Source organism: Mus caroli, unplaced genomic scaffold (genome assembly GCF_978045245.1).
Source record: "Mus caroli unplaced genomic scaffold, Mus_caroli_1 scaffold_11, whole genome shotgun sequence".
NCBI lineage: Eukaryota > Metazoa > Chordata > Mammalia > Rodentia > Muridae > Mus > Mus caroli.
In genome coordinates this window covers 107,293,366-107,304,453 of record NW_028227266.1, presented here as the reverse complement: position 1 = coordinate 107,304,453, position 11,088 = coordinate 107,293,366, and positions in this window count along the sequence as shown.

Genomic DNA, 11,088 nt, shown 5'->3' with positions numbered 1-11,088 from the left:
CAAAGATTATTGGAAGCTGCAGGCGCCTGTGGGAAAGCTGAAAGTTCAGAGGAAACTTTCCGCCTCACAAAGGAGGATGGGGGCGGGGCAGTCAAGCCGCTGGATTTTCCCTGTCACTAGAGTAGACTCTCCTGTCACCTAGAGGAGTCCTGTGGGCAATCTAGGGAAGCTCTGGGATGCTAGAGGTGATAGGTCAGAATTTTAGATCACTCGATAAAGGAGCAGGATGGGGTTAAGGGCATTAGCGGGAGTACATGATAGTTCTAGTCTCAAGGTTAGCCGGCCAATGAGGGACATCATAGAGTCACATTTATTTATTTATTTATTTATTTATTTATTTATTTATTTATTTATTTATTTATTTAGGTTTTTTTCAAGACAGGGTTTTTTGTATAGCCCCGGCTGTCCTGGAACTCACTTTGTAGACCAGGCTGTCCTTGAACTCAGAAATCTGCCTGCCTCTGCCTCCCGAGTGCTGGGATTAAAGGCATGCGCCACCACGCCCCACTATAGAGTCACATTTAGAACAGAGGGTACTCAGTAGGGTCTCTGGTCTCTCAAAATCAAGATGAGATTCCTTAAGTCACTAGAGTGTCACCCAGGGGTATTCAGGGTCTTTCCTTTTTCTTTTTAAGTGTATGTATGACTGTTGGAGGAGCAGCCTGTGCACTAACTGTTTATTTCTCCAGCTGGGCCAGGCCCCCTTTTTTTTTTTTTTTTGCTAGCATCTGTATGTAGACAGCCACCAGCTGCTAGCATAGCCATAGCACACATGCTCTTAAAGTTTTGCTGCTTTGGAGCCAGTAGATTGGCTGCTTTGTGCCGAGGATCCGGACATTCTGTGCCAGGCAGTGCACCAACTCTGGAGCACGTGAGGAAGTTGCACCTCAGCCAGGGATGTAACGTCTGACCCTGGCCTAAATCTTTATCACAACTCTGGCCCCAGCCCTAACCTTCGATGAATCCCGACTCAAATCAACATTTGACCCCATCCTGAACTTTACTGCCTCTCACGTCTCTACAGAAGGTTGAATCTGATACTGATCTTTAACCTTTGTTCTAGCCTCAACAATCCTGATTTAACCCTACCCCAGGAGTCTGCACCACTGAAACCCAGTCACATCTCTCTCTAGGTGGCTCTGATGCCCGCCCCCCCCCCCCACTCTGCCTTTCACTATAGTTTCTGGCCCCTAGTTTCTGCCTGAGCCAGCTCTTCTCTAACGTGGCCAGCAGGGTGCATTTGCTCCTCCACAGATCCACAGAACTTCTTGGGCCTTCTGCAACTTCTAGGACAATGTTGAGCACCGTATCCTGTCCAGACTCTAGTAAGAAAGTAAGTCTAGTAAGACTCTAGTGAGAAAAATCACTGCTCACGGTTTCTGGGAGGTAGGGATTTTAGAACTGAAACGCCCTACATTAACCCCATATAGCTCAGCCTAGGTCCTACTGTTGCAGAGGGATCCTTGAGACCCTAAGACCCCATTTAACCTAGCCTAGGTTACTAGATACCTCCATGGCCATGTTGCCTGCTCTGCTACCTGAGCCTGCTTCACTCATCGTGAAACATGTCCTGAGATTCTCAGCCACTGGACACACACTCCAGTGCTGGGCCGTAATCTAATAGCAGCTGAGTACACTGTCATCTGAGTATCTGCCAGCAGCAAAGGGATGGGGTTGTAGAGAAGTCACAGCAAGAGAGCAGCCAGGTCCAGCATTCATCTCATATGAGTGATTAGTACTTGCTGGAGGATTCCAGGATCGAATGTAGAGGGTGTATGCAACTGTGGTGTGTATGTTGGGGGTGGTAGTGTGTGTGTGAAGGTATGTAACGTTAGCCTTCATCTGTCCAGAAGGAGGGTGTAGGCCTACACAAGAACTTTGATGGATAACCTAAGGGACCCTCATCCCAACCTCTCACTGATCCATCACCTGCCTCTAACAGCTCTGAGGTGGTAAGAGGTTTACAAGAACCAGTGGTTATAGCTGGGCCTGGTGCCAAGGCCTTGTAACCTCAAAACTCGGGTGCAAGGAGGATCACCGTGAGTTCAAGGCCAGCCTGGACTACATAGTAAGACCCTGTCTAGAAGAAAAAAAAATTAGGAAATGTAACCTCCCCCACTCAGCTCAGGTTTCACTGTTAGCAAGAAGATATCATCTGGGGAGCTTGCCGCCCTGTCATTCTGCCACTCCCACTGCCGCTGCCTGCCTCCTGCAACTTTACTCCAGGATGATTTGGCAAGAATGGGCCCCTTCCCCCTCCTTCATAGCTCGGTGCACGAAATACTAAAATTGAACTTTGATCAGAATCCTATCTTAGCTCCATCTCTCTCGCATCGCCTAGCCCCCTCTTTTCTTCTAGGTTCCAAGATGCCTCTCAGACTAGAACCCAGACATGTGAGCCGCTGGCCGGCCACAAGGAAACGTGCAGAAAACCTTGCAAATTAGTTGTTAAATGCTATGCATACCGTAAGCCACCATAGAAGGTTACACCCCGGAAACCGATGATGCAGGCTTCTAACCAGGCCGCCTAATACCAAACAATTTCTTTTTATGGTTTTTCGAGACAGGGTTTCTCTATAACCCTGGCTGTCTTGGAACTCATTTTGTAGACCAGGCTGGCCTCGAACTCAGAAATCCATCTGCCTCTGCCTCCCAAGTGCTGGGATTAAAGTCCTGGAGTTGGTGAGGCTGGATCAGATGTGGAGTCTTGTCTTCCTGCATCCCTATGTCTAAGCTATAGTCTCCTGGAGCTCCCTGTATGGCTCAGTAACATTGTGCCCATTCCTGATAACTGCTCCAAATTTATGACTGCTATGTCCAGGTTACAGGATATAATCTGTGGGAGGCATTTAGAGAACCCTATGCAACAGACAGGGTTCAAGGGAAAGGACGGATCCCCACAGAGCACAGAAGCACAGGCTGAAAAGTTACTGGCTCCTATAGTACTACAAACAAGATGGGAGAGAGACTGAAGAATGTGTGTCTCAGCTCCTGCTAACCCTCACTCAGCCTGCCCCTTGGAGAGAGTCCTCACAAGGTAACATCTCTCACAGTATCCCACATTTCCATCCACTACTCCAGTTCTGTCAGGGGTTTCCAGGGGATGTGGGTCCAGCATCAGCATCCTATTGATCCATCCCTCTTCAGCGCCCACCCACACAAGATAAATAAATAAAATGTTGAAGTGGAAACTTAAGGGTTCTTTGGAAAGTTGGCTGGATGGTGTTTTGCTGGGGCGAACACAAGAAGGAATGTTTCATTAAAGTGGACACAGGTGAAAGGTTAAGGCAGACTCATGAAGGCTGAGGGCTGGAGAGATGGCTCAGCAGTTAAGAGCACTGACTGTTCTTCCAAAGGTCCTGAGTTCAAATACCAACAACCACATGGTGGCTCACATCCATCTGTAATGAGATCTGATGCCCCCTTCTGGTGTGTCTGAAGACAGCTACAGTGTACTTATATACATGAAATAAATAAATAATTATGTTTTTAAAAAAATAGGATTTGAAAAACTTAGAGTGCACAGTGCTAATGTCTTCCTCCTGTCATAGCCCAGCCCCTCCCTCTCCCTGTTGCCCACACATGTGCCTACTTGGCCTCACCTTGCACTATTGTGGCCCTCTTGTGCCAAGCCAAGATGACCTGGTACTCTCTTCTGTGGCACACAGTGTCCAGGACATGACAGTCAGTTCTTTCCTACAGGGGGAGTCAGCATTAGCCTGGCCAGAGAGCCCTTCTGTTCCATGACTCCTCAACACAGAACTCGGGCAGGCCATCTTGTGATCCTCTATATCTGGACTCTAGGAAGCTGACTAGAGAGTCCATCTCCCCTAAAACCAGATTCCTTGCCTGAACCCCCTGTCTATTTTATGGGCTGCGGTATAGTTCCCACAAGAGACAGGAGACTGTCTGTTAGTTCTTGCTCTTTGCAGAACCTGCAAGTGTCAGAGTGATAGATCTCCTTTTGTTTTGTTTTGTTTTGTTTTGTTTTGTTTTGTTTTGTTTTTTGAGATAGGGTTTCTCTGTATAGCCCTGGCTGTCCTAGAACTCGCCCGGCCGTGATAGATCTCCTTGAACGGGTGACCACGTCCTGGGCTGCAGTTTCAGGAGAATCAAGCATTGGTCCCAGGAAGTAAAGCAGGCAGGGCAGGCCGTGTAGTGTGGAAGGGAACTGCTGGGGTCTGGGGCACATATCTGCTCCTACAATGGAGATGTCCTTTCTGCTGTGGTAGATTCCCATGTGATGGTCAGAATTGGGAAAGATGGAGCCTTGGGCCTGGAGAGATGACTCAGTGGTTAAGACTACTGACTGCTTTTCCAGGGGATCTGGGTTCCATTCCCAGCACCATCGTGGTGGCTAACAAGAGTCTATAACTCCAGTTTCAACTGGCTCCCATCCTCTCTGTGTACACAGACATTCATGTAGGCAAACATCCATATACACATATAAAATAAATAAGTATGAAGCTTTGTGGGGCACAGGTGTAGGCTGTAGGAGAGAAACTAGGTCCGGGCAGCAGGTAGTACTAGCCTTAGCTTCAAGAATGGCCTTGAAGCCGGGCGTGGTGGCGCACGCCTTTAATCCCAGCATTCCCAGGAGGCAGAGGCAGGCAGATTTCTGAGTTCGAGGCCAGCCTGGTCTACAAAGTGAGTTCTAGGACAGCCAGAGTTATACAGAGAAACCCTGTCTCGAAAAAAACAAAAAAACAAAACAAAACAAAAAAAACCAACAACAACAACAACAAAAAAAAAAAAACAGAAAAAGAATGGCCTTGAGTGAGCCAGTGCGGTGATACCTGCCTGTAATCCCAGGGTTTGGGAGGTGGATTTAGGGAAATTAGCTCAAGGAGAGCTTTAGCTACATAGCAATTTCAAGGCCATCTGAGCGAAAGACATCTCTCTCAGAATAAAATGAAACAACTTTAAAAAGCCAGGTATAGCCGGGCATGGTGACGCACACCTTTAATCCCAGCACTCGGGAGGCAGAGGCAGGCGGATTTCTGAGTTCGAGGCCAGCCTGATCTACAAAGTGAGTTGTTCCAGGACAGACAAGGCTACACAGAGAAACCATGTCTCGAAAAACCAAAAAAAAAAAAAAAAAAAAAAAAAAGCCAGGTATGGCATATGCCTATCGTCTCAGTACTCCAGAAGCCTCTGAGGGAAGGTTGCTGTGAGTTCAAGGCCAGCCTGCTCTATAGAAGTACTAACCCAGTTAGTGCTATATGTCAAAATCCAACATCAAAAGACAAAGAAACTGAAAAGCTAACAGCACACAGGACATGCATGGTCCTGTTTAAGTGTGTGTGCGCACACCAGCCCAACTTGTTTAGGATTCACACGGGCACTGGCATCTTGCCTGACAGGCCAGGCCATATTTCAGAGCAGCCCTTGGGCAGGATGCACAAGGCTCAGAGGTTCTTTTGTTTGTTTTGTTCGTGTTTTGTTTTTTCAAATGTATGTAACCCTGGGTATCCTAAAAAACACTCTGTAGACCAAGCTGGTCTCAAAAGCAGAGATCTGCCTGCCTTTGCCTCCTGAGTGCTGGGGTTATAAGCCATGTGTGCCACCACACCCCCTTCTCAGAGAGTCTATTAACATTGAAGATTGAACCAGGGTCGTGGGCTTACAGACAGGACTAAGAATGTGCTGTGTCAAAGCTGGGTGTTGGTGGTGCACGCCTTTAATCCCAGCACTTGGGAGGTAGAGGCAGGTGGATTTCTGAGTTCGAGGCCAGCCTGGTCTACAAGTGAGTTCCAGGACAGCCAGGACTACACAGAGAAACCATGTCTCGAAAAACCAAACCCCCCTCCTCCCCAAAAAAAAAGAATGTGCTGTGTCTTCCTCCAGGAAACCACCAATTGCTCACTTGTTCCACGTGCAATGAAACCATAAGGCAGCTTTATCTTCAGGGGAGGCTATGGGAGTGTCCCTTTCACTTCTTCATTCCTACTGAGAACCCAACGCTCCTGAGCATGTGGAAGTCCTGGATTCTGGCCAGCAGGGGCACCCTATGTCTCAGTCCCAGAGATGAGAGTGAGCACTGCAAACTCCCTCCCTCCTGAGAAAGCAATGGCCAGGAGTGCTCACCAGACACACACCCCTGTGCCTTCTGCCAGCTGGGCTCTGGCCTCTGGTCTGTTTGGTGGCAGGCTCCTCATCTATGGCTTCTTCAGCCTGGCCTTGCTGGCCAGTTCAATCTCTGCCATCCACACCACCAACTCCTGCCTCCCATGAATCCTGAACCCCCTTTTGCTTCAATATGTCATTCTGAGTCCCCATGCCTCCCTTACCCATCAACTCTGACCCTAACTCCTACCTCACCAAAGACACAGACCATGCTTAAGACTTCATTGGGCAGGCTCTTCCAAGATCTGCCTGTACCAGACTTCCATGTGTAATTGTCATGTGTAATTGTAAATTTTATTCAAGTAAAGTATTTGTTGTCTCAGAGGCTTATGCCTCAGTGGGCTAAGTTTTAGTCCTGGAAGTTTCCAGCCTCCACACAATGTAATCTAGGCCTAGGATGTTTTCAACCTCTGAGACTTGCTGTCGAATCAGCTTACCCTATCTAGTTCTTTCTGAGCTCTTACTGGCTGATTCAACTCAGCTATTCTGGTTCAAATTCTTTTCCTTTTCCAAGTTGACTGATTCATAATTCAATCTGGTTTCTCTCTCTGTCTCTGATTGAGAGTGTCTGTCTGTTCTCTCTCTCTCTCTCTCTCTCTCTCTCTCTCTCTCTCTCTCTCTCTCTGTGTGTGTGTGTGTGTGTATACCTCTCCTGAATTACTCTGCTTGGCCTCAAACTAACTCAGACAATCTGTTCTAATATTCTAGCTCCTTCTCATTGTCTGGCTCATTCTTTCTTCACTTGTTTGGCATGCCTCCTCTCACAATAATTTTTTTTTTTTCAAGACAGGGTTTCTCTGTGTAGCCCTGGCTATCCTGGAACTCACTCTGTAGATGAGGCTGGCCTCAAACTCAGAGACCTGCCTGTCTCTGCCTTCCAAGTGCTGAGATTAAAGGCATACTCCACCAGGCCCAGATACATTTTTTTTTTTTTTGAGACAGGGTTTCTCTAAGAAGCTCTGGCTGTCCTGGAACTCTGTAGACCAGGCTGGCCTTGAACTCAGAGGTCTGCTCATTTCTGCTTCCCTAGTGCTAAGATTAAAGGTGTGTACCACTGCTGTCTGGCTTTTTGGTTTTGTTTTTTTTTGTTTTTTTTTTTTTTTGACAGGTTTTCTCTGTGTAGCAAAATAATTGGTGTGTACCACTGCTGTCTGGCTTCTTGTTTTTGGTTTTTTTTTTTTTTTTGACAGGTTTTCTCTGTGTAGCAAAATAATTTTAAAATTAAAAAAAAAAAAGGGCTGGTGAGATGGCTCAGCGGGTAGGAGCACTGACTGCTCTTCCAAAGGTCCTGAGTTCAAATCCCAGCAACCACATGGTGGCTCACAACCACCTGTAATGTGTCTCTTCTGGTGTGTCTGAAGTCAGCTACAGTGAATTTATGTATAATAATAAATAAATCTTTAAAAAAAATAAAATAAGCTGGGCATGGTGGCGCACGCCTTTAATCCCAGCACTCGGGAGGCAGAGGCAGGCGGATTTCTGAGTTCGAGGCCAGCCTGGTCTACAAAGTGAGTTCCAGGACAACCAGGGCTACACAGAGAAGCCCTGTCTCGAAAAACCAAAATAAATAAATAAATAATAATAATAAAGAATGTGTCCAGTGTACAGGTAGGATGGGCAAAGGACTGTCATGTATCTTGATGGATTTGGAATTATCAACAAAATCACTAGGACTGTGGGTTTGCCATTGCAAAGTATGTCTTACTTGCATATCCAGGTACACATTTGTGCTTTTTACAGGACAGGAACTGCTATTCTAGGGGCCAGAGTCAAGGTGCCCAAGTCAGAGGAAAGGCTACCACTGCTGGTCCAAGCCCAGAGTGGCATAAAGAGCAAGGAGCATATTAAAATTTCTGACCCATTGCTTGGAAATGTTCACCTTTCATGGTGGCCCATCGTGTCCCCTTACCCCTGGCAGTAGAGAAACAACAGTCACAGTGCAAACAGCCAGTCTGGCTTGCATATGCGCTGCCCCCTGAGAGTTATACATAGTACAGGTGGGTAGCACCCTCAGCAGGACAGTGTCTGATAGTTTCCTGCTGAAAGACTATACTTTCCAGCCTCCCTTACATACTCCAGAAGTTATTCCCACCCCTGTGAGGGACTACATCCCACCTTCCTCCATAGGCTCTCTGTCTGTGCACACATGACACAGCGCTCCCTCCTCATGAATAAACCTGGTCCTGCCTGAGGTCAGACCAAGCCTCTCCTCTGCTTTCTGTTACTAGTCCCATCAGCCAAGAATAAGACCACTACCATGATTCTTTTCAAGACAGGGTTTCTCTGTATAGCCCCTGGCTGTCCTGGAACTCACTTTGTAGACCAGGATGGCTTCAAACTCAGAAATCCACCTGCCTCTGCCTCCCAAGTGCTGGGATTAAAGGTATGTGCCACTACTGCCCAGCTTGTTTTTTTTTTTGTTGTTGTTGTTGTTGTTTTTTTTTTTTTTTTTTTTTTTGGGTTTTCGAGACAGGGTTTCTCTGTGTAGCCCTGGCTGTCCTGGAACTCACTTTGTAGACCAGGCTGGCCTCGAACTCAGAAATCCGTCTGCCTCTGCCTCCCGAGTGCTGGGATTAAAGGCGTGCGCCACCACGCCCGGCGTTGTTGTTGTTTTTTAAGATTTTTATTTTTATTTATATTTATATGAGTACACTGTAGCTGTCTTCAGACACACCAGAAGAGGGCATCAGATCTCATTACAGATGGTTGTGAGCCACCATGTGGTTGCTGGGCATTGAACTCAGGACCTCTGGAAGAATAGTCAGTGTTCTTAACTGCTGAGCCATCTCTCCAGCCCCTTTGTTTTAAGCACAGTAATTTAAAACTTAAAACACAACTTTATGGGGCTGGAGAGAGACTGCTCTTCCAGAGGTCAAGGGTTCAAATCCCAGCAACAACATAGTGGCTCACAACCATCTGCAATGGGATCTGATGCCCCCTTCTGGTATGTCTGAAGACAGCTACAGTATACCCATATAAATAAAGTAAAATAAATAAATCTTTGTTAAAAAAAAAATACACAGGGTAGTGGCAGCTCATGCCTTTAATCCCAGCACTTGAGAGGCAGAGGCAGGTGGATTTCTGAGTTCGAGGCCAGCCTGGTCTACAGAGTGAATTCCAGGACAGCCAGGACTACACAGAAAAACTCTGTTTTATTTATTTATTTTATTTTTATTTTTTTTATTATTTTATTATATGTAAGTACACTGTAGCTGTCTTCAGACACACCAGAAGAGGGTGTCAGATCTCATTTCCGGTGGTTGTGAGCCACCATGTGGTTGCTGGGATTTGAACTCTGGACCTTTGGAAGAGCAGTCAGGTGCTCTTACCCACTGAGCCATCTCACCAGCCTGAAACTCTGTTTTAGTTAGGGTTTTACTTCTGTGAACAGATACCACGACCAAGGCAAGTCTTATAAAAACATTTAATTGGGGCTGGCTTAAAGGTTCAGAGGTTCAGTCCATTATCATCAAGGTGGGAGCATGGCAGTATCCAGGCAGGCATGGTGCAGGCAGAGCTGAGATTTCGATGTCTTCATCCAAAGGCTGCTAGTGGAAGACTGACTTCCAGGCAACTAGGGTGAGGATCTTAAACCCACACCCACAGTGACACACCTACTCCAACCAGGTCACACCTATTGTAACAAGGACAAACCTCCAGATGGTGCCACTCCTTGGTCCAAGAATATACAAACCATCACAAACCCTGTCTCAAAACAAAAACAAAAACAACTGTGCTGGAGAAATGCCTCAGCGGGTAAGAGCACTGACTGCTCTTCCAAAGGTCCTGAGTTCAAATCCCAGCAACTCACAACCATCTGTAATGAGATCTGACGCCCTCTTCTGGTGTGTCTGAAGACAGCTACAGTGTACTTATGTATAATAACAAATAAGTCTTTGGGCCGGAGCGAGCAGGGACTGAGCGAGTTGGGTTGACCGGAGCAAGTCCTAAAAAATGTTCAATTCCCAACAACCACATGAAGGCTGACAACCATCTGTACAGCTACAGTGTACTTATATACATAAAGTAAATAAATAAGTGCCGGGTGTGGTGGCACACAACTTTAATCCCAGCACTCAGGAGGCAGAGGCAGGCGGATTTCTGAGTTCGAGGCCAGCCTGGTCTACAAAGTGAGTTCCAGGAAGCCATAGCTATACAGAGAAACCCTGTCTGGAAAAACAAAACAAAACAAAAAACAAACAAAAAAGTAAATAAATAAATCTTTTTTTTTTAAAGATGTATTTATTTATTATATGTAAGTACACTGTAGCTGTCTTCAGACACACCAGAAGAGGGCATCAGATCTCGTTACGTTTGGTTGTGAGCCACCATGTGGTTGCTGGGATTTGAACTCCAGACCTTTGGAAGAGCAGTCGGGTACTCTTACCCACTGAGCCATCTCGCCAGCCCGTAAATAAATAAATCTTAAAAAACAAAAAACACAAACCACAACTTTAGCCCTCATACTGTCTCTCTGCAGCTGCTTTTGAATAATCTAACGGATCTTTCTGTGTGGCACTATTCCTGGGGACACGTTAACAAAAGTCTACTCCAGGCAATGAGCTGGGAACAGTACAAAGTACAGACACCACCAAACATGTCCAACATGGCGAACCAATGAGTTTTATTGGGGCTCCTTACAGGAACAGAAAAAAAATGACCCAAAGACAGCTGCTTCACCAAAGCCCATCTCAGCATGGGGGACAAAGATGAAGGCTGGAAACCTGGAGCACACTCTGCCTGCAGGCAGATCAGCAAGCTGCAGAATCACTTGGTGTGAGCCTCTCCCAGGCTGCTTGTCTTGTCTCAGCCTACTCTGGTTGGCCTGGCAGGTCTGTTTGCTTCAGGCAGCCTAGCTAGCCTGAGCCAGGAATGTCAGCTTGTCTGAGTGTCTCTAGGCAGACAGTATTTACTACTTTTATTTGCTCATGGAGGGAGGGACCTAGTGAATTCCGTCAGTTT